Consider the following 25,596-nt stretch of genomic DNA (forward strand, 5'->3'; position numbering starts at 1 on the left):
AAAAGTTAGCGTGGTGAGCATACAATGCTGAATCCTACAGAAAGCACATATGAATTGCTGAATATCAGCTGAGAGTAAGATGAGCATGTCCGACTTCACTGTAGCGAATGGATTAAAAGCTTATCTCCATTTATGTGGTAATGATTTATAATATCTAAGCGTTCATGCAGAATATACACAGACCTGGTTTTCTCCATGAAAACATAATCCAAGTAAGTGTTCAACATGAAATGAGATCTAAATCAGTGTGGCAAGTCCAATTTATTTCAAGACAGCATAGGAAAAGGATATTTACATAGAAAAATTCATATATTTAAAATGCTAGGACACATATAAATAACTATTTCCAGAATGAATTTTACTAATATTAAGCTTATCACTACAATATTAAGTTATAAAATAAATACCTTTAACAAGAGTATCTTCTGGTGCAAGTTCTGGTTCTGGTACAGGGGGGGAAATAATTGGTGGAGAAGCTGTTGGAATATGTAGATAAATTATGTTATTATAAAATTTTTCAAGCATCCTATAATTATTAAATAAATATAGAAATAAATTATTAACAAAACCATCATTAAAACATGGGTTACAAATATAAGAAGCTCTGCATTATTATTATTATTATATTCAATTAACAGAATTCAGTCAAAGAGTAACAAGAAACATGAAATAGAATAATAAAATCTTTAGTGGCAAATGAGTCCAATTATCCAAAGGCCTAGGAATCGACTGATATCATTGTAAAATCAAACGTGAAAACACGTGCAATTTAAACACAAAAATACTAGTAGTGATGGTGAGCAGTAGATGGCATTGGTGTAGGCAATGATTGTAGTGGAGGTTCACTGTAGTTAGTGCATTAAGCGGAGATGGAGAGTTGTAGAGTCCATGCCCTGCCTCGATGAGTCTTGGAACTTCTTGGACATGCCACATAATGATAATAATAATAAAATGTGGGAAGTCCCTAAAAGTGCAGTTTTTCTGGAGTTGAGATGGTGTTATATCCGGGAGGATCAACTTTTCCAGATGTTTCATAAATGTTCTTGGTATCGCTCCTAGCACTCCTAAAACAATTGGAACTGTTGATGCTTTCTTGCTCTGAAGTTGTTGAATTTCAATCTCCAGATTCCTATATTTGGTCAGTTTTTCTTCTGTTCTACTATACCCTGGTATTGCCATATCAATAAACTACACATTATTGTTCGACTATGATGATGTCTGGCATATTATGTTCAAGATGTCTATCTCTCTCTCTAAATTTTAAAGTTCCATAATATCTTGGCATTTTCATTTATTATTATTATTATTATTAACATTTGACCTCCATGGAGTCAGAGACTCATTGCAGGAGCTGCACACTATTGCACACAATACTCATCCAACTGTGCATTAAACTGATTCAATGTGTTGTCCATATTCACAACACACTCGGGCAATGCATTCCACTCACTAACCACCTTCCATGCAAAGAAGCTGTTCCACAGTCCTCTCTATTTTCAATAACTTTTTCAACTGTGTGAGTTCCCAAGAGATTTTGCAAACCATTTTTCCTGAACAAGCTCCAGTATACAGCTTTGCTACCCAATCATAACTTTGTTTATAGTCTGCACAGGCAATCTTGCTGCAAGAACTAATTAGATGGCCCACTGCACTGCCTCTTCTTTTTCTCTGCACAATCAGCATTTGCTATCATTACAGATTTTTTCAAATCTCTGCCTTTATTTCATTCATTTGTAGTGCTTGTTCTTGAGCAGCAAGTATCAGACCTATCTTTTTCTTAATGCTGCATTGCTAAAGCCACTGCCAAGTTAAGCAACTATCAACTTTACCTTCAATATCATTCAAATATTGACCATGTGCTTTATTTTTCCAACCTTTTGATCTTTTTGTCATTTATTTCTCCTTGTACTGCTTTTATGAATCTACTATATTCACTACTTTTTTTGTGTAAGCTTCAATTAACATATTTTCTGTGCTTTCCTTGATGTAATCATTCAGCACTTGTTTTTCTTCTTCAACTTCTTCAGTTTCTATAACATCATGGCAAGATGATGTTAATGGATAAAAGTGGTAGAATGGTAACTGCTGCAGAAGACATTGTTGAGGTATTCAGTGATCAATTTATAAGGGTTCTCGTAGACAGGCTTATATGTTGGTTATGCATTTCTAAATCACTTAGGGAATTAAACAACGTAGATCCGAATATAAATTAAATTATACTTCAATAAATATTTCCGATATTTCGGCAACGTCACGTTGCCATTTTCAAAAGGAACTTACAAAAAGGCACGTGCACGCAGGCACTACAACACAGTAACTGAGAATGAAGATATGAAGCTATCGTTCACTACTGATTAAGTTTACATTATTACTAATCTCCTGTCAACAATTTACCTCCAAATTAGTCTATCTTGTCAGCAGTTCAATACTGCTATCAGTTGTTGAGCATCGATCCACATAGATCTTGGTCTCCCACTGGGTCATTTTCATAGTATCTTGGCATCAAACAGTTGTTTTCCTAACCTTTCTTTCCATTAATCTCCATCTGAGATTAACTATACTCACACATTTTTGAACATGAAGAATGTCAAGTTCCGTCCTAATATCTTCATTTTATGAAGATATTTAACATGATTTGCCACTGATGAAATCTGTTTGCTCCCTTAATTTTTCAGAACTTTCAGAACTTTGGTTAGCATTTGATCAACTGTTTTATTCCTAACCCAAATCTCAGATCTACAAGTTAAAAACTGGTTTAAATGCTGTCTTGTATACAACTACTTAATCTATTGACAAATTTCTCTCTCTAATCTCATATAAATTTATTTAGTTGCCTCTCTACCAAACCAGCTCTCCTTATTTAAATTTGCCATCTTAATTAAAAACTGTGCCTAAATATATGAAATATTTTTTCTACAGGTGCTCCATTCAGAGTGCAAGTGAAGTTTTAAATGTTCCTGCCTTTTTAAGTTTGGTCTTTTTATTGCTGATTTTTATGCCATATTTATTACAGCTGTTATCCAATTTAATTGAAGAATCCTGGAGATCGCAATGGATTAGTTTAGGAGTACAAATCTGCATAAAGCAAAGAGCTAATTTTCACATCACTCATTCCTGATATCAGGTTTGATGCCACATTCTTTCATAATGTGATCCATCTAGATGATGAATAAGAGTGGATATAGTTGTCTTATGCCTAATTTTACATCAAACCTTCTTGTACTTCAATTCTAACTACTGATTTACAAATTAAATACAGACTATGTGTTACTCTATATAATGTTCCATTTACCACATATAACTGTAGCATTATGAAAAGTTTTTATTTCAGTGGCATCTTGTCATATGCTTCTTCCAAATCAAGAAAACTCAAGTATAAATCCTTATCACATTCCTCAACTTCAACTGTTTCTTGTAAAGTAAAAATCTATTCCTCCTCTATTTGTCCTGAGCTCAGCTTGTTCTTCTCCAACTTTCTTTTTTCTTTTTGGATCTTGTCACGTATTCTTGCATAAATCTTATCTGGAATGCTTAGTAGGAAAATTCTTCTGTAATTCTCGGTTTCAATTTTCTTTCCTTTTTTTACAGATGGGAAGTATGAAAGCTCATCTAATACTTCACATCATCTAGAATTTGACCTAACTAAGCCTTCTGAATTATGCAGCGTAGCCACTGTAAAACTTTTATATCTCCATATGAACATTTCTAGTTGAATATCATGTATTCCAGCTGACTTTCCATATTTCAGGTTTCTGATGGCCTTTTCTGTCTCAAGGATTGAGATGTACTCCTGATTGCATTCCTTATGAATATTTTCTATGAAAGTTCTATTACTGCTTATCACATTTAATATTCCTTCCTAGTCAACACTCCCGACTTCCAGAATATCTTTATCATCAGTTTTATATTGCATTGCCTTTATCATTTTGAATTCCTTTGTACAATACTCTTTGCTCCATTTTAAGATTTCTTCAATATCCTCCAGAACATTCTGCTACCTTCATGGCATTTGTCTTCTATTCCTGGAGAGCCAAAGCATGCATAAGTTTTGAAAGAAAGAAAGAATGAATAAGAATGAATTTTAAACTGGAAAAAACAAAACCCTGTTTCCATACCTATAAGAATTGCGTCAGCAATATTATTACTATTATTATCAAGGGGAGATATGATTGAGACATTCAAATTGCTGAAGGTTTCTATAGGATTAATTCAGGGGATATTTTGGAGATCAGGACTGATGGTGGGAGAACTAGGGGACATCTATGGAAACTGAGCAAGAGTGTGGTTAGCAAGGATGTTAGAATACTTGCTTGCTTCGGCAGTGCATATACTAAAATTGGAATGATACAGAGAAAATTAGCATGGCTCCTGTGCAGGGAAGACACGCAAAATCGTGAAGGGTTCCACATTTTGTTGGATGCTACTATAGACCAGGTGATGGAATAGATGGTGGAGATAGTATGCATAAACAAATTGATGAAATTAGTGAAAGGAGGGTAATTATTATGGGGGATTTCATGGAAACTGAGCAAGAGTGTGGTTAGCAAGGATGTTAGAGTACGTACTTGCTTGCTTCGGCAGTGCATATACTCAAATTGGAACGATACAGAGAAAATTAGCATGGCTCCTGTGCAGGGAAGACATGCAAAATCGTGAAGTGTTCCACATTTTGTTGGGTGCTACTATAGACCAGGTGATGGAATAGATGGTGGAGATAGTATGCATAAACAAATTGATGAAATTAGTGAAAGGAGGGTAATTATTACGGGGGATTTCAACTATGGTAACATTGATTGGGAGGAGAGGACACATGTGAGGAAGGAACTGGATTTTATTCAATTATTAAAGGATAGCTATCTGAGACAGAATGTAATAGAAAATACTAGGGGTTTCAGAGTGCTTGACCTGGTAATACCATCTGAGAATTTGATTGTAATGAATATGACCATGTTGCAAACTATTGGTGAGAGTGATCATAAGGTCTTGACCTGGGGGGGTGGTTAAAGGTGTGGAATTTTCGATTAAGACAGGGTATATGTGGAATTACAGTGCTGGCAAGTATAACAAGCTTAGGAGATTGCTTGGTTCAGTGCCATGGCATGAAAAACTGCAAGGGTTGAATGTCGATAGAGCATGGGAAGTGGACAAGGAGCATTTACAGGAGGTTATGGCTGATTTATACCTAGGGTCCGAATAGTAAAACAAGTAGGGGTTAAATGGATGAATAACACCATTAAGCTTGAGCTGCAAAAAAACGAAACAACTGTGGAGGGAATTTAAAGAGAAAGGTGACCTGCAGGCACACAACGATATAAAGCGGAGGCCAGAAGGTTAACGAGTGTGGTAAAAAAAAAAAGCAAAAGCGGATTATGAAAGGAAACTAGCTATGCAAGCTAAAGAGAATCCCAAACAGTTCTTTAAATATGCTGCAAGCAAAAAAAAAAAAAAAACTGTACACAGCAGAATGATTTTAAGGAATGTCGATGGTAAGGAGCTCACAGAATCAGTCATTATAGTGGAATTACTGAGTGAGCACTTTGCAAGAGTATATCATCCAGGTGGTGACGTTGAAAGAATGAAGGAACCATTAGTTTATATGGGAATTGTGATGAATGAAATGGAGGTGATTAGTCTATTACGGAACCTTAATGTGAATACATATGTGGGATTGGATGGTATACCGGCAGGGTGTCTTACATGAAGTGGCTACAGAATTTCAGTGCCCATGACCCTGTTGTTTAATCTAAGTCTCAGGTCTGGTTTAGTCCTGAAGGTGTGGAAAGAAGGGAAAATAGTTCCACTGCATAAAGGATTATCCAAGATTACTGTTGCAAATTACTGACCGATCAGCATATTCAGGAGTCGTTGTCAAGGTCTTGGAGAAAGTAGTCAAGGGAAAAATACAGGAATGGATTGATGAAAATGAGATACTGTATGGGGAACAGCATGGGCTTTGTGAAGGGTTGATCATGCCTCAGTTACTTGCTCAAGTTTTGTAACACTGTGAAGGCTGAACTGGATAAGGGTAATGGGTTTACAGTGATACTGCTGGAACTGGCTAAGGTCTTTGACAGGATACCACACGGAATTCTAATCCGTAAACTGTAACATATGGGAATGGATATAGTGTTGGTGAGATGGATAGGTGGCTGGTTGATTGAGAGATATCAGAGAATAGTTTATTCAGGAGTAGAATCCAAAAGACGGCCTGTGACTAGTGGTGTGCCACAGGGTTCTGTTCTTGGACCACTGCTGTTTAACTTGTTCATTAACGATATAGGAAAGGATCTAAGAGGAACAGTTCATTTGTTCGCTGATGATGAAAAGTTGGGTAGGGCAATAGTGAATGCAGAAGATGTCAAAATCTTGCAGGATGATTTGGATAGATTGGAGTTCTGGGCTAAGGAGAATGGATGTCAATTTAATGTGAGAAAATTTAAGGTTATGCATTTTGAGGTGAAAAGATTAGCAGCAGTATACCACACTGGTGGAACTGTACTCCAGGAGATTGATGAGGCCAGGGATTTGGGAGTGTTGGTGGACAGGGAGATGAAGTTTAGGGGACACATTGCAAAAGTGGCCAAATCAGCTCATCAAATCACTTGGTTGCTGAAAAATACTTTGACGAGCAGAGACAAGCAAGTTATTGTACCTCTGTACCGAGCCTTGATAAGACCTCATCTCGACTACTGTGGCCAGATTTGGTCACCTAGGTTTCTTCTTGATGGGGAGGAGGTGGAGAGGATCCAGAGATGAGTGACCAAGATGATAGCAGGTCTATGGAATGAACCTTATGAGAACAGGTTGAAGATTTGTGAGTTGCAGAAATTGGTTGATAGGTGGAAAAGGGGAGATATGGTTGAGACATTGAAATTGCTGAAGGGTTTCTATAGGATTAATTCAGAGGATATTTCTGAGATGAGGACTGGTGGTGGGAGGACTAGGGACCATCCATGGAAACTGGGCAAGAGTGTGATTAACAAGGGTGTTAGAGCTGGGTTCTTTACTTTTAGAGTGGTAAATGAGTGGAATAAGCTGCCAAAGTCTGTTGTGGGTGCTATGACAGTTAATGAGTTCAAGGCAAGGTATGATAGATACTGTGAGAATGTCAAATAGGTGTGTGGACATGATGTTTATGGCCTCCCTCGATGAGTCTAAGGACTCCCTGGAGTCACCCATAATAATAATAATAATAATAATATCATCAGACCTCAATGGAGTCAAGAGACTCATTGTAGGAGGTCCCACTCACATGCACAGCTCACCATACCTTGACTTAAAATGCAATTACTGTCTCTACCATCACCAGACTCTCAGACAATGCATTCCAATCACCCACCACTCTCTTCATGCAAAAAACCTACTCCTTATACAGCTTCCAGGGATGACCTCTTGTTCTCTCCCAGTTTTCATCCATTCTGTGCAAATTTTTCTCCACATTAATCTGGTAATTACTCCTTACCAACTTACATGTCTTTATCATATTCCCCCCCCTTTCCTTCTATCCACTAGGCTCTGCAATTTGCATTCTTTCAATCTGTCCTCATACTCCACATTCCAAAGACCAGAAACCAACTTAGTGGTTTCTGGTCTTTGAGACAATTCACTAACAACTCATCCCTCTACAACTCATCATCCTACTGAAAACCAGATGACCAAATCTGTGCACAGTAATCCATATGCAGTCTAATCAAAGCCTTGTAGAATGGAATCATAACATCCTTATTTCTACATGTCATCATTCTCTGCATCATTCCCATACCATAATCTACTATGTTGTCCTCACAATTTTAGCAAAATATCCAGGAAATTTCAAGCCCCTATCCACAATCAACCCAAATTTTCAACTCGTCCAGTTGTGATCACTGCAAATGTTTGGATCATAAAAAATAATCTAACCAAAGAAATTAATAATAAAAATTACAAGATGTCATAACAGATATCATTCCTGTTAGGAATTTGTGTAATGTCAAATGTTTCTGAGTGCTTGTATAAATATTGCTCTTTTAGTGAAAAAATCTAATTGCTTAGAGGAGAATACTATACTTGAAGCATCATTCATAAGGCAAAGATCAAGCCTTTGAAGAGTAGACAAGATTGGCATTCGAGTAGATATGTTTTTTTTTTTTAATGTGGCTTTCACCCACAAAAGTTTTGGTAACCTATAGCACACTTGTACCATGAGCAGACTAAGTATATTTTTCTAATTTTATTAATTTTATTTTTTTTGTATTTTTATTTATTTTTTTACAGATGTCTGAAATCACTACATTATAGACCAGACAATGAACTTTTTCAAGCCCCTTCAGACCTCCAATAAACAGACAGTAGTTTCACGCTGGACAATAAAATTCATCTCTCCCCTAATGGCATTCAAAAACATCCTTTGTTTACCATAGTAAACATCTTGATGGCCTGGAAAGAGGGACGATTCCCAGATGATTGGAGTAGAGCTCTCTCATAGTACTCATATATACAAAAAGAGAAATAAAACTGAATGTGAGAATTACAGAGGTATTTCCCTACTGAGTGTTCCTGGTAAGATTTATGGAAGTATACTTGTGTACACAAGTATACAATAAACAGCATACAGTAAACAGTAAAAAGTGCCTTGGAAGACAGAAATATTAAGATCTGATAATGTTGTATTCTTGACAGGTAACAGATTGATTTGGAGAAAAATTGTAGAAAATAAGTTAGTGGTCTTATATGTCTTGGATATGATGTAAGTTTTTCATGTAGTACTATCATATCCTGTACACCCCTTGAGGATACATGTCGAAATTTGCTGATGATGATGACATCTTGAGGGTGCTGAATGTGTGGAATGTGTTGCTAGAGGTAGTTGTGAGTACTTTGCCTGTGATATGAATTTAAGGAGAAGTATGATAGGTATTGTATGAATAATGGTTAGTGTGTCAATGTAGGGGCTCCCGCAACGAGTCTTCTGACTCCATGGAAACACCATTATAATAATATTAATAATCCTTATCACAGTAGGATTCAAACCTCAAAGCCTGTTGGTTGGAGAGCAGACACACTAACCATTTGGTCAACCAGGCTGCCAATTTGTTGGAAACTGAAAATGCTTCAGTGTCTCAACTGGATTAATGCAACTGGAAAAAGGAAATCAGCTGGTGATGTGTACATTAAAATTCTGAAGAATATGACTTTATTATTAGGAACTTGGAATGATTTTAAGAAAAAAATTGGATTGATTTAAAGAAGGAAAACCAAAAAGTTTAAAAGGGGTGGTATTAGTAGAGCAATAAAGAAAAGAAATGAATTTAATGACTAAAGATCAAAATGGGGAGAGTCTAGGCTGAACACTCTTTGTCACTGGAATGAAATGCAACCGTCAATAGAAAATATACATACCAAAAAACTTGTGAAGTGGAACAATTTTGCCTTCATTCCACCCCTTTAGGGCTCGTGCTGCTGCAAAACTCTCGTTAAACAGGTAGGCCTTTTTAACGATATATCACCACGTTAAACATGGTGATATGTCATCAAGTCTTGTTGTCTTATTGACGTCTAGCTTAACTCTTCATATACTTCTTGCTTGTTCACCATTAGGTCTTCTCCCATTTCATTCTCTACACCGAGTTTCTGATTTCACATTGAGCATGAAACACCCTGATGAAATGTTCACTGAATAACATCACTCTTATTTATACTTGCTGCATATCGAAAAAATTTAAGAGAGTTTTATTGGAGTGATTTGCTAATTTCTGCTCATACTGCATGTTATCTTTACAACTGAGTCACTCTCTTGGCCTGCTATTTATATTCTTTGTGCAACTGATTATTATTATTGCACCATCCATCATGGGGGAAGACCCCATCATGGGAAGTTCATTCCACTGAAAACATATTTATCATACCAAATCTTAAAATCCTTAACACTCCTTGAATTGACAACACATTCTGGTAATGTGTTACATTCAGTGACAATGCTCCATGTAAAAAATCTACTTCTTACACCACTCTTCAAAACACTCTTGCATAGCTTCCAGGGATGACCTCTGATTTTTCCCCTCTCGCCATCTACTCTTTTTATAATTTCATCTGGATTAATTCAATAAAATCCTCTCACTAACTTAAATGTCTCTATCATGTCACCTCTATTCCTACTATCACCAAACTCTGTAATCTATATTTCTTCAACTCCTTCTCATAGCCAGCATTCTAAAGTCTTGATATTGTTTTAGTGACTTGACTCTGGACCATCTCCAATGTTTCCACATCACATTGAAAACCAGGTGATCAAATCTAAGCAACAATCGAAGTGTGGTCTGACCAGTGCTTTATACAGTGGCACAAACATTTCCTTATCCTTTCATAGCAGCACTCGTCTTTGTAGCACTTGCAATATGCCCTGTAAACTTCAGTCACCCATCATTCCCAAATCTTGAATTTCATCCACTTCCTGGATGAAGTGGATGAAATGACATTTTATACCATATGATATATGCTGATAAAGTGCTCATTCAATAATTCCACTATATCCTTTGTAACTGTCATTCTCCTGCCACGACTATCCACCAGTGTCAACCTACCATAATTATTCTTTCCTTTGCTTGCCATATAACGGAAAAATTTTATTGAGTCAACCTTGGCTTGACCAGCTAAATTCCTCTCATAGTGCATCTTTTCTTTCTTTCTTTACCATGATCATCACCTTCCTAGCTTGCACTTTATATTATTCATGGATCTGATCACCACCAAATGTCTTGTACCTTTCTTTTCCAACACAGCTTGCTTGATTTCACTGTTCATTCATCCATTTCACCCCTACTCTATTTACTAGCTTAACCCTTGATATGCAGTTACATATTGCTAGTGTCAGGTAATGCCTTATGAATTTCCATGCACTGTCAGCATCTTTCCTTCTCAACTTATCTACCCAATATACTGATGCTAACTGGGTAGATGCTGACAGTGTATGGAAATTCATAAGGCATTACCTGACACTAGCAATACAAGAGGTCGGTGACAGTGATCATGAAGGAATTGTTTGGAAAGTGGTGAAACAAGAAAAGTTTACTGCCAAAAATGGATATATGTGGAAGTATAAGGTGGATGATTATGGGAAGCTCCGTAGTTTCACCACTTTCCAAACAATTCCTTCATGATCACTGTCACCGACCGCTGGTTGGTGAGATTATTATTATCATCATTATTATATTATAGATTATTATATCACAGATTATTCATCATTATTCATCTTATGCTGCCTCCAAAGTGCCTTCTTCTTCTAGATATTGTGCTTAATCCCCTCATTTATCCATTTTACACCTACCTTATTCAGCCTTTTGACATTCGTAATATATTCACACATTGATGCTGTCATGTATTTCTTTGTCAGCTCCCAAGCAGCATATATTTCCTTACCGCTCAACTTTTCATTCCATGGTATATCTCCAAACTATCTCTTAAGCTTGTCATAAACATTATCCTTATACTAGCCTTTTAGCAACATCCACTATCCTCGTACTAGCCTTTATCAACATCCATTATCTTTGTACTAGACTACAGCAACATCCAACTAAATATTTCTTCCTGTCTACTTCCACCACACACACACACCACACTGCATCAACAGCATTGCCACTATACCACCATAATTAAAATCACCCTTCCCTTGTTCACTAACTCAAGCTGCTTATACATTTCTTGATCACCTCCCTCCACATTTCGTGGCCTATAGCAACATCCAACTAAATATCTCTCTTCCTGTCAACTTCCACCTCACACTACACTGCATCAAAACCATTGCCACTATTTCCCTCTTTCATGTCTACTTTATCTGGATATGATTCCCCTACTATCATTAGCAGCACTTCCTCTCCCTTCTTGTCCTTTCTATTCTCATGAAAAAAAAAACTGTACCCTTTCCTTTCTTGAATCTGTTCTGATATTATCTTCATTCAACCATGTTTCACTTATTCCAATGATTTTGAGGCAAATAAACTCACAGTTAAATAGTTTCATCTAATTCATTTCTGATACTCCTGGCATTTGTAAATAAACACAGACATTCACTTTTAGGTCTATAACCACTGCTACCTAAGTCACTTATTGATTGTGATTACCCCATCACAACTGCCCTTGTCCAATCATCTTTATCATTACTCACGCCATTACTCAGTCTCAACAATCCCATTCACATCCTTATCCATCCTATGCTGATCATCATTCCCATACATTTACTACAACTTCTAACATCCATTCTCCCTATGCCATGTCTTTCTGTCCACCTATGCTCCTCCCCATTTCCTGTTTATCTTGAATTCCCATTCTCTTACACTAGTACTATGGTTATAGCATTTTTAGAAAAGACAGAAAGGATAAAAGAAGTGGTGAGGTATTACTGATGATCTCATAAGAATTGTGTCCCCTCCATGTGGGAAAGTAGTCAAGTAGTAGTGATAATGAATTTGAGGCCATTAGATGTTGAAGATGAAGTGAACAATAATTTTAGATATTTAGTGGGGTGCTGCAACAGGCCAGAAAATAAAAAGGGAGATGATTCTGAAATGTTCAGGCAGATGACTCTGATAAATGTGATATCAGAAGAATGTGATAATAATGGGTGATTTTAACTATGGAAGCATTGACTGGAGTAAGTCCCCTTACTCATGTCTGAGTAAGGGGACTGAATTCCTTAAGCTGCTTAGAGATTATTATTATTATTATTACCCCAAGACCTCATGGAGTCAAAGACTCATCTGGGAGGTCCTTTTATCACACACACACATCTCATCATACTGTGTCTTAAACACACTCAAACTCCTTACAGACACCACACTCTCAGGCAAGGCATTCCAATCATTCACAACTATGCATGAAAAAAAACCTGCCTCTCACTCCCCTACTCACACCCTCTTTATACAGTTTCCAGGGATGACCTCTAGTTCTCCCCTAATCTCCCACTATTCTCTGTAGAATTTCTCCACCATTGATCTTATAACAATCCCTTACCAACTTGTAGGTCTCTATCATATTTCCCCTCTTCCTCTTGTCCACCAGACTCTGCAAATTACATCTTCTCAATCTTTCCTCATACTCAACATTCCAGAGGTCAGAAACTACCTTAGTCAGTCGCCTTTGGACCCTTTCCAACATCTCTTCATCCTTCTGAAAACCCGGTGACCAAATCTGGGTACAACAGTTCATGTTTGGCCTAATCAAAGCCTTATACAAAGGAACAAGAATCTCTCTAATTCTACACGTCAGTGTCCTCCGCATCATTCCCAGAAGCCTTTATGTTGTCTTCACAATTTTGGCGATGTGTCCCCTAAATTTTAGATCCTTATCCACTATCACCCCCAGATCTCTTATTTCCTCTACCTCCAACAATATATTCTCACCAAGCATAAATTCTGCATCTCATCTTTGTTTTCCAAATTTTAAAACCTTACATTTTGCAACATTGAACTCACATCCCCATTTCCGTGCCCAATCACTCAATTTATTCAATCTTCTAGGAAGGCAACAACATCTTCACTACTCTTTATGGTTCATCCCAACTTTCCATCATCATCTGCAAACAACTGAATATCTGCATCCAAATCTTCGCCAATATCATTAATATACAAGTTAAATAGTAATGGCCGTAAAATACACCCCTGAGGCAATCCACTAGTGGCTTTCCTTTTCCTGGATATCGCACCCCTATACACACAACTTGTTGATACCTATCAGATAGCCAGTCTCCAATCCAATGCACTAATCTAATATCCAACCCCATCTGCTCTAGTTTCACTGTCAACTTATCATGAGGTACTCTATCAAAAGCTTTTGCAAAATCCAAGTATATTACTCTGTATCCTTCTCCTCTGTCCAAGGAAGCAGTCACTTTATTGTAATAAGTAAGTAGATTACTAAAACATGACCTCCCTTTAGCACATCCATGTTCTCCATCAAAGATTATACCATTGTTGTCTACCCAACTCTAGATCCTAGTTCTCACGAGCTTCTCCAACAACTTAACCACAACACCTGACACACAGATAGGCCTATAGTTTGATGCTTGAATTTGATCACCTCCTTTATGAAGTGGTACAATCTTGCCCTCCTTCCACTCCCGAGGAACTTGACCAAGTGCAAGACTCGTATTAAAAAAATATGTCAAGGCAGGTATCAACTCTCTGGCACTTTCCTTTAGAATACGTGGTGATATATTATCAAGTCCCACAGCCTTATTTACATTTATTTACACCTCACCAACCAAGTCGCCCTCCTTGCCTGGTCTTTGTAGACCTCATGAAATCGATTATTTCCACTTCTTTTATGCTGCCTCCACGATGCCCCTTTTCTCTGTATCGCATGCTTGATCTCTTTATTCATCCATCTCACACCTACCTTATTTAACCTTCTCCCCCTTGGAATACATTTAGACATTGCATCTGCTAGATAGTTTTTGAAAATCCCCCAAGCTGCATTGATCTCTTTTCAAGCTAACTCCTCATTCCTTGCTACACCCGCAAGCTGTCTCCGGAGCTCTTCATAATCACCCCCTTGTAGTTCCACATATACCCTTTTCTCACAGGGGTCCTCGCACTACTGCAACCATGCAGGTAATCACCTCATGGTCACTCTCACCATTTGGTGGATGATTTGACACCTCATTCCATTGTATGATAGCAGGTCTGTGGAATGAACCTTATGAGAATAGGTCGAGGATTTGTGGGTTGCAGAAATTGGACGATAGGCGAAGGAGGGGTGATATGATTGAGACATTCAAATTACTGAAGGGTTTTTATAAGATTGATCCAGAAGATAGTTTTGAAAATAAGACTGGTGGTGGGAGAACTAGGGGCCATGCATGGAAGCTGGGCAAGAGTGTGGTTGACAAGGGTGTTAGAGCTAGGTTTTTTACTTGGAGAGTGGTGAATGAGTGGAATAAGCTTCCAGAGTCTGTTGTGGGTGCTACGACCGTGAATGAGTTCAAGGCAAGATATGATAGATACTGTGTGAATGTTGAATAGTTGTTCCAGACATGATGTTAGGGCCTCCCTCGATGAGTCTGTCGACTCCTTGGAGTTTCCCAGAACAATAATAATAATAATAATAAAGCTCTGAATTAGCCACGTATGGATTACTGTGCACAGATTTGGTCACCTGGTTTCAACAGGTGACTAAATCTCTTCACCCTGGTTTCAACATCTCTTCATTCTGGTTTCAACAGGATGAAGAGATGTTGGAGAGGGTCCAGAAGCAATTGACCAAAATAGTTTCTGATTTCTGAAATGCTGAATATGAGGAAAGGTTGAGTGGATAGGAGGAGGAGGAGAGGTGATATGATACAGACATACAAGTTAGTAATGGGTTGTTATAGGATTAATATTGAAGAGGTTTTTCATAAAATGGTGGAAGATGGAAAAAGAACAAGAGGTCATCCCTGTGAGAAGCAGGTTTTTTGCATGGAAAGTTGTGAATGACTGGAATGTGTTGCCTGCTAGTGTAGTGTCTATAGAGAATTTCAATATGTTTAAGGTGTGGCATGATGAGCTGTGTGTAAGACAAAAGGGACCTCCTAGATGAGTTTGTGACTCTATGGGGTCTTCAGATAATAATAATAATAATGAAAATATTAATTTGTTTACAGATGATACAAAGTTGGGACAAACTATGAGGAGTAGAGAAGATTTTGCCTTACAAGAATACTTGAATAGCCTGAGTGAATAGACATCTGAATGGGGATAACCGTTCAATGTTGCAAAATGTAAGGTTTTAAAACTAAGAAAACAAAGATGGGTCATAGAATTTATGCTTGGTAGGGATATATTGTTGGAGGTGGAGGAAATAAGAGATCTAGGGTTGATGGTAGATAAGGTTTAGAGAACATATTGCTAAAACTGTGAGAAACACAATAAATTCTGGGACACTGACTTGTAGAAGTAAGGAGATTCTGGTTACACTGTATAAGGCTCTGATTAGTCCACATATGGACTACTGTGCACAAATTTGGTCACCTGGTTTTTAAAAGGATAAAGAGATTTTGGAGAGAGTCCAAAGACAATTGACTAAATTAATTTCTGATCTCTGCAATGTTGAATATGAAGAAAGGTTGAGATGAAGCAATTTGCGGAGTCTAGTAAATAGGAGGAAGAGAGATGATATGAGAGAGACATACAAGTTGGTAAGGGGTTGTTATAGGATTAATATTGAAAAGGTTTTTCACGAAATGGTGGGAGATTTGGGGAGAACAAGAGATCATCCCTGAAAGCTGTATAAGAAGGGTGTGAGCAAGTGAGTGAGAAGCAGGTTTTTTGCATGGAGAGTTGTTAACACTTGATTGGAATGCCTTGCCTGAGAGTGTGATGTCCACAGAGAATCTGAATGTGTTTAAGGTACAGAATGATGTGCCATGTGTATGATAAAAGGGATTGCCTAGATGAGTCTGTGGTTCCATGGGGTGGGAAGGGGGTCCTTAGGATGATAATAAGAATAATAATATTAAGAAATGTGCAAAGGAGCTGGCAAGCTGTTGCTACCATATAAGTCTTTTAACGATATGAACCATCCAATATGCCATAAACACAAAAAGATCCTATATACTCTTTCTCTCTCACTCTCATGGCAATTAAATAAAATAAGTTGTTTCCTACAGCTCTCATCTCAAACCAACTGAATGCACCAACACTCTTGAATCAGTTAAACTCTGATACTCTTGATCTAAACCTAATCCCTCTTAATACATTTTTCATTAAACATACAGCAAATTTATAGTTAGATGTGTTCCACAACTGATGACATTTATAAACAAAATGGCCAGCAGTTATCATGTGGCTGACTTACCATGTACATAACAGGTTTTATGTTCTTTTTAATTCTTAATTTCAACTTTTTAAAATTCTTAGTTGTTTAGTTAATTTCTTCAATACTGGTTTATTGATGTTTTTTCTATCTAATAAGTATATCTATGCTCAGACTATCCATTTGTCATCTGCAACAACTCCTAATTACATACCAGCTCAGTCTAATCAAGTTCTGGTCCAAAGTACCATATCATCCTTACCCTCAAAATTGCATACAGGTATGTCATATTAATAATCCTTATTTAATATAATTCTATTAATTTAATGTTTAGGAGGAGATATTCAATGTTTGCTGATGATACTAAATTAGGAACAGCAAAGTCCGGAAGTTCTGATGTTGTTATTACAAGAAGATTCAAATAGGTTGGTAATTGGTTTAGTGTAAAGTCATGTACTTTGAGATAATGAGATTTATTATATTGGAGCAGTGGAAAGAGAACTTTTTCTGAGTTCACAAGTAGTCAAATGGGGAAGATGTTAAACACTTTCCTCTTTTCCGACTAAACTTTCAGGCATTTTTAAGTGTTTTATTTTACAAAATGTGCATTTACCTATAAAACTCACTTTTATACATCTATTTGTTCACAAATGAGTATACAAATTATTCTGGAACTTTGGCAGAATGAATTTTATTCAAATTTAGTATTTGGTAGTCAATACAAAAATCTGTTGAGACATTACAATTTTTGTTTTGCTGAGACCATTTAACACAAATGGACAAAATATGTCGAAATTATATGCTGTCATAACTCTACATCTTTATGGAATTTAACAAAATTTGATATTTAGGAATACACAAAAGAAGACATCCATGTGGTTAAGTTTTGATTTCAATAATCATTATACATTTTAATTTAGAAAATTTGGCAAAATTACTAGCTCAAATGAGCAAGTGGACACAGCAATTCTTCAACCAGCACGAAACCTGTATTGTAAAAACATTTACAAGGATGTGGGTTATTCAAATGTCATAGGTTAATTAATCACTCATTAAGAAACAAATATAACATATATACAAACAATGAAATAATGTTAAGTTAAAATCATACCTTCATGGTCATGTTTATGTAGAATTCTTTCTGAATTGCTGACTGGATGAAGATCACCATTGTTTGGAAACTGAAAGGAAGTAGAGCATTCAAAAACATATAATTCCATTTATACAATTTCAATATATTATCTCTGATTAATTATGTAGAGAGCATGATTTACAGTGAAATATAAAACAACTGTAAAAAAAATAATAAAATAAAATAAAATTTTAAAAAATGCAGATTTCTGCAAAAGTTTGGTTTTTAACTGGGTACAGCTTTTTAATTTGTCATTATTTTTTAAAATATTATTTATTATGACATTTTAGCATCACAAAATGATTCACAGCATGTTGCCATGACTATTATACAATGCAATGCCATTGAGTTCATTTGTTCCTAAACATAGTTATATCCCTCCCCTTCTTCCAAGTACCAAATTTATTCATTCTTCAAATCTATAAAAAATATTTACTTTACCCTCTCTCTCTCTCTCTCACATGCACACACCTTTCACTCTGGAATAATCCCTTCAGTTATCTGTTTGGTAAATTTCTCTCACCACTTGAAATAATGTAGAAGTCATATATTGTCCATATATAAGTGGTCAAAAGGTGTTATACCTTATTATTAAAATACTTTCAACATCTATTCAATAGCAAGATAGATCGTTTTTAATTTATATACAGTTAATAGCTTCCAATATGATTCAGTATATTTATGAAATGAAAGACTGAAGATTAGAAAAATCTTATCTTATCTTGTCTTGATAACACCAACTCTTATCTTGTAGAGATTTGGGTGTTATCAAAACTTATTTTTTTGCAATTCAGGTATAAATATTAAAAATATATATGACAGGTGTGAATTTATCTGTATTGAAATTAACAATATTATCAAAACTCCCCCATCCCAATGAAGAATGGTTTGGAGTTCACATGGTTTTTCAAAATAGGAGTGCAGTATATTGTCACAACAAAGCTGTAGTTTGAATTTGTATAGAAGAAATGAACATGTATAGAAGGAAGAGCAGGTGAAAGAACAAAAATTGCAGAACCACACATTGGAAAAAGTTTGAGGATAAAGATTAACCATCACACATAATGTGCTAAGATAGAGAAAGCTGGTAACCCAATAGTAGAAATCGAAAGACAAGACCAGACAGACATCACATCATTATCAAATTCCAGATACTGTGCATGTAATAGTACTATATGATTAAACTTTGCATTATCACCAGCTTCCTATTAGGAATTTTCTTCCAAATATGGTCTCATCTAATGAAGCACATTAAGAAAGTTTCAGCACAAACATCAAATTCTGCCCAGGATTTTTCAAGTGGATTCACTGTGAGAATTGCTTCATGTATGCATCAAAAGTGTGAAAGATTTGTGGACTGTTAGAATAAACAAAAATGTATATGAAATTAATTTATTTAACATTAATTTTATATGTGAAATTAACGTATGTGAAAAGTGTATTAATGGGTTAGAGAATTCCAAAATGGGAGCTAGAGTCGCTGGTAGTTAATAAAAATTACGTGTGTGTTAGTCATGATAACAAAGGGACCCCTAGTAGAAGAGCTTAGGCAAGAGTTGATGAAAATTGAAATTGAAGTAGCTGGAAGATGAGAGTAAACACCTAAAGAAGTGATTTGATAATGTGAATGACAAGTAGGAAATTAGTATTATGACGAAAGAATCACAGGATAATTGGATACATTGTATGGGGACTGATCATTAGAGGTGTGCTGATTAATGAAATATACAAAACATGCTTTTCTGGTTGCAGAGCATCAGAATTAGTGGTAGTTGTGGGCAACTTAGTTGGTGAAAAAAGGAATATTTATAGAGACTTGAGAAAGTTGTTGCTGGATGTAAAGGAATAACAGAGTTGTTGGAAAAGTCAAAGGAAAGTTGGAGTGGTTTAAAATTTATGGATTAAGTTTGAATGGGTTTGCTATTGGTCATTAAGAAAGGCTATTGTTTGCTGAGAAAGCACAGAATTAAGAAGTTAATGTAGCTAACAATCAAAGGGTACTTGTTATGTAGGATAGCACAGCCAAACAGGTTATAAGACAGGAGGAAGATGGAGATACAAGATTGAAGATGTGGTTGTGGAGGTCAAGGTGATAAAATGCATAAAGGTGAAGATGAGACAGGAATGAATGGCAATCAGAGTCGAGATCAGAGAAGCACAAATGGTCAAACGGAAGCAAGAGAGAGAGAGAGAGAGAGAGAGAGAGAGAGGTATGATATAGTGGCTAAAGGAGAATGTTGGTAGAATGGCCTCAAAGATACAGGGATTGTTATGTTTCTATACAAATGTAAAGAGTACTCGAAATAAGAGAGCTCAGTTTGTTGCATTGATTGAGTCAGTATGCCCAAAAATAACTGATAAAAGTGAAACGTGGTTGTCTGAGAATGATGTGATGTTGGGAATTGAAATGGAAGGATATACAATTTTTCCAAAAGGTGAAAAAAGGAGGAAGTATTGTTAATGAGTGCAGAGGAATTGTGTCCACAAAGTTTGGAAGTCGATAGTACAAGTGCAGATTTTGAATTTGCGTGGTGTGAAGTTGAAACTAACAGGCTAGTACATCTGATAGGATACTGTTATCATCATTATTATCATTATTATGTAACACCTCCAGGGAGTACAAAGATTCATCGAGGGAGAGTGTGCCAACAGCACTGAACAACTGATCCCCTTCCAGATACTAACCACACACTCAACATGCTTAACTTTTTGCGAGCCATTAGTAGCAGAAGCGCTACCAATTGACTGACCTTTGCTGGCATATAAAATATAATTTTATAAAAGGGTTGGATGTAGAGTACATAATAGGTCGATATATCTTGGATGAGGTAGAGGCGATTAGAGATCTGGGGGGGACTGTGGACAAGGTCAGTGGCAGCTTGTATATAAACACTGCAGCACCCCCAAGAAAAAATTAAATTTTGTTTGTTTTTATAAATAACAATAATGCTTACAACATTATATAAATGCAATACAACATGTTAAAGGTTACAGCTTATGTTTCCACATTAATTGAATAGTTAATAATTAGGACTGTTCGATTAACGCTTTGGATTACGAAACACGTGCACTGCAATCTAACGCAGTGTCGGAATTATCACGTTCGGTCAGTTTCGGCTAGACTCGCCAATATTAGTTTGCACTTGTCACTGCACGTAACAAGTGAATTCAACACTGCTCGTTGGCCAGTGTCGCTACAGATAATTATTATTATTATTATCACTACCATCGACATTCGACAACACATGGAGTCAGAGACTCATTGTGGGAGGTACTCACTATTGCATATAATGCTCATCCAACCACATCTCAAACTGATTAAATGTGTCCACATCTACAACACACTCAGGCAATGCATTCCACTCACCAACCACCCTCCATGCAAAGCATACTTCTTACTCCTTTGCTCACACCCTCCTTATACAGTTTCAAGCAGTGGCCTCTTGTTCTACTCCCCTCTCTTATTCTATGAAAAATCTCTTCCATGTCTACCTGATAACAACCTCTGACCAGCTTATATGTCTCAATCGTATCCAACCCCCCTTCCTCCTATTCCCGAGGATCTGCAACTTACATTCTCTCAATCTGTCCTAGTACTCCACATTCCAAAGACCACCGACTACTTTTGTGAATCTTCTCTGTACCCTTTCCAACATATCCTCGTCACCATGAAAACCTGGCAACCAAATCTGTGCTCAATAATCCATATGAGGCCTAATCAAGGGCTTATACAATGGAATCATAACCTATCTGTTTCTGAATGTCAGGGTTCTCCGCATCATTGCCATTATTCGATGAGATGTCTTCACAACTTGTGCAATGTGGCCCCCGAATTTCCGGTCCTTGTCCACCATCACTCCTAGATCTCTCATCTCCTCTACTTCTGTTAAAGTTTCCCCACCATGTGTATACCTAGCATCCCATCATTGCTTACCAAATCTCAAAACCTTACACTTGGCAACATTGAACTGATAGTTCCACTTACCTCCCCATTTATTCAATCTATTCAAGTCCTCTTGTAAGGCATTAACATCAGCCTGACTGAGCATTGCTCTCCCCAGTTTTGCATCATCTGCAGACAGCTGGATATCACTAGTTAAACCCAACCCAATATCATTAACACACAAATTGAACAATAGCCCCAAAACTGAACCCAGCGGCATACCACTGGTGACCTTTCTCTTTCGAGATACTGCACCCCCATATAGAACTTTCTGATACCTATCTGACAGCCAGTAACTGATCCAACACAGAAGTCTGTTATCCAATCCCATCTGTTTCAATTTATTTAAGAGCTTGTAATGTGACAGTCTATTAAAAGCCTTTGCAAAATCCAAGTACACCACTGTATGTGCATCTCCTCAGTCCAAGGTGTGTCACCTTGTTATAGTACATAATAAAGTTAGTGAAACATGATCTCCCCTTAACAAACCTATGCTGATAACCACATAAAATACTGCTGTTATCAACCCATTTCTGTATCCTACTTCTCAATCTCTCCATAACCTTCACCACAACTCTAAATATACAGACCGGCCTATAATTTGAAGCTACAGCCTTATCACCACCTTTATGCAGTGGAACAATTTTACCCTCCTTCCACTCCCTTGGAACCTATGCTGTTGCAAAACTCTTATTAAACAGGCATGCCAATGCTACTTTCAGTTTCCTGGAACATCCCCTTAAGATGCATGGTGATATGTCATCAAATCCTGTTACCTTATTGACATCAAGTTTATTTATTTTCTCAAATACCTCCTGCTCACACAATTAAGCTATCCTCTCCTATGTCCTCTACACTAAGTTGCTCATGATTCACCCTGATCAGGTTGAAATACCCTTATAAATTGATCACTGAATACCTCAATAATGTCTTCTGCAGCAGTTACCATTCTACCACTTTCATCCCTTAACTCATTTTTCCATGATCATTCTACCTTCTACTTGCCACATATCTGAAAAACTCTCTAGGGTTTTTCTTAGTTTGATTTGCTAATTTATGCTCATACTCTATTTTTGTTTTCCTTACTAACTGAGTCACTCTCCTAGCTTGTTCTTTATATTCTTCATGTGACTGATTACCATTATTCATCTTGCACTTCTTCCAAAGTACTTTCTTTTTCCAGATTTCATGCTTAAGCTCCACATTCATCCATTTTACACCTACCTTATTCAGCCTTTTGGCCTTTGGGATACATTCGTACATTGATGCTGTTATGTATTTCTTTGTAAGTTCCCATGCAGCATTTATTTCCTTACCACTCAACTCCTCGTTCCATGTTATAACTCGAAGTTGTCTCCTAAGCTTCTCATAATCACCAGCCTTATAATTCCACATATATCCTTTCCTCCCAAAAGCCTGCATTGCCGGCAAAGGTTGGTCGATTGGTAGAGCCTCTGCTACTACTCAGTAAGTTTGAGCGCGGTTAGTGGTCGGAAGGGAACCAATCGTTTGATGCTGTTGGCACACTCTCCCTCGATGAGTCTTTGGACTCCCTGGAGGTGTCTAATAATAATAATAATAATGACTAGCCACAACACAGATGATTACCTCATGATCACTTTCACCAACTGGAAGAAAATGTGAAACCCTCTAACAATTGCATCCTCTAATGAAATGATCAGATCTAGAACTCTTGACCCTCGCGTGCCTTCCTTTATGTGCTGCCTGAGATAGTTATCTCTCAAGAACTTGAGAAATTCACTTTCCTTATTCCCAAATGCTATCTCTACGTTCCAATCTATACCGCCATAATTAAAGTCACCCATAATAATTACCCTTCCTTTGTTCACTAATCCAAGTTATTTATACATTTCTTCATCACCACATTCCCAGGCCTATAGCAACATCCAACTAAATGTGTCTTCCTCTCAACCTCCACGTTACGCCACACACAGATAAATTGTATGCTTTCGCGTTATTTCTGTGAAATACAAAACTTTTATTATTCGTGTGTGTTCGTGGTGAGGGTGAAATATTTTTGGTAAATCTTATTTTATTCTGTTAAAATAACATAATTACTTATTTATTATAGATACAAGACTGAATTACGACGGGTGTCACGGTCGAAAAAATGAAAAGAATTATATTTTCTGAATTATCGTTACACGAAACAAATGCACTGCGATCTAAATGCAACGTCGGTATGTCGTAACCGTCAGTGCTCATTGAGCAATGTCGCTACAGATAAAGTGTATGATTTCGCGCGTTATTTCTGTGTGCGAAACTTTTATTATTGGTGTCTGTTCGTGGTGAGGGTGAAATATTTTGAAAAAAGCAATTTTTTTCATATGTAAACTTACTTATTAATAAATTGGTTGCTGATTAGGAAAAAATGAATTTTTTTCTTATTTTGTATATGCAGCACCCCCACTTAAAATTTTCACCGGCCGCGAGTGGATAAGGACCTAAAATTTCGGGGACATGTTGCTAAAATTGTGAGGAAAGTACAGTGGATAATGGGAATGATGTTGAGGGCACTGACTTGTAGAAGAAGGATGTTATGGTTCCGTTGTGAAAGGCTTTGATCAGGCCACATATGGATTACTGTGCACAGATTTAGTCACCTGGTTTTCAAAAAGTTGAAGGTGTTTTGGAAAAGGTCCAGAGATGATTGACTTGGGTGGTTTCTGATCTCTGGAATATTGAGTATGAAGACAGATTGAGAAAATGAAATTGCAGAAATTGGTAGATAAAAGGAGAAGAGGGGGATATGATCGAGACATATAAGCTGTTAAGAGGTTATTACCAAATTAATGTCGGGGAAGTTTTGCATAGAATGGGTGAAAATAGAGAGAAAACGAGCGGTCATCTCTGAAAGCTGTATAAGGAGAGTGTGAGGAGCAGGTTTTTTGCATGGAGAGTAGTGATGATTAGAATGCATTGCCGAGAGTATGGTGAACACAGAGACCTTGAATATATTTAAGGTGCGGTAGGATAAACTGTGTGTGTAACAGTGGGACCTCCTATGATGAGTTATTTGACTCTATGGAGGCTTTATAACAATAAAGACTTAGACCACTGTCAATGCTGCAGTAGGATTAACCTGCACTGTTGGAGGGTGGCATTATAACAATTATACGCACCTAAAATCTTTTATAAACATCGATTTTTGGCGTAATATACAAAGGGTGTTGATCGGAAATGGCATCGAACCAAGTTATTTTTCCTAAGTTAACTGAAGAAGAAGAAGAATGGCTATGAAATGTGTAACTATTCTAGCCCTTCCTGTTCCCCTCTTTTCAGGCCTAGACGATAAGTCGCTGTTGGTCCTCTTCTTGGGGTTATGATTGGCACTGCTTTCGATCAACCTTCTTTATACCAAAATCTCCTGCAGCAGGACGACATTTATGTTTTTATGGTATAGAAGAATGCGTTATATTTCCAGAAGCCATTGCTATAAGATATCAAAATTTTGTTTAAAGATTTCAAAAAAAAAAAATAAATAAATAAATAAAATAAAAAGGTGCATATGTCTAGAAATGGCAACTGCCTCCATAGCACTAAACCAGAAGAAAGATCATTATAAGTTCGAACGTACATACATACATTGTGAGTTTAATGGGCGAAAGGATCTCTATAAGATGAATGGCTTGCATTTGAATGGTTACGGTGTAAGAAGACTTGAGAAAGTGTTGCTGAATGTAGTTAATGTGCCAATTCAGGGAAACTAGATTTGTTAAGGGGGGGGGGAGTAGAT

At 36.9% G+C, this 25,596-nt stretch overlaps 2 non-coding genes across 2 annotated transcripts; both read left to right on the forward strand.

The window, feature by feature from the left end:
- Nucleotides 1–4,308: 4,308 nt before the first annotated feature.
- Nucleotides 4,309–4,413, forward strand: LOC150104985 (U6 spliceosomal RNA). Its single transcript, XR_016548642.1, has one exon. It is a non-coding gene; the product is annotated as a U6 spliceosomal RNA (small nuclear RNA).
- Nucleotides 4,414–4,561: 148 nt separating this feature from the next.
- On the forward strand, nt 4,562–4,672 carry LOC150104986 (U6 spliceosomal RNA). The gene has a single exon (XR_016548640.1). It is a non-coding gene; the product is annotated as a U6 spliceosomal RNA (small nuclear RNA).
- The last annotated feature ends 20,924 nt before the right edge of the window (nt 4,673–25,596 follow it).

The sequence above is a fragment of the Typopeltis vanoorti genome, chromosome 7 (assembly GCF_054136105.1).
Source record: "Typopeltis vanoorti isolate ZY-2024b chromosome 7, IOZ_Tvanoo_1.0, whole genome shotgun sequence".
In the NCBI taxonomy this organism is placed as follows: domain Eukaryota; kingdom Metazoa; phylum Arthropoda; class Arachnida; order Uropygi; family Thelyphonidae; genus Typopeltis; species Typopeltis vanoorti.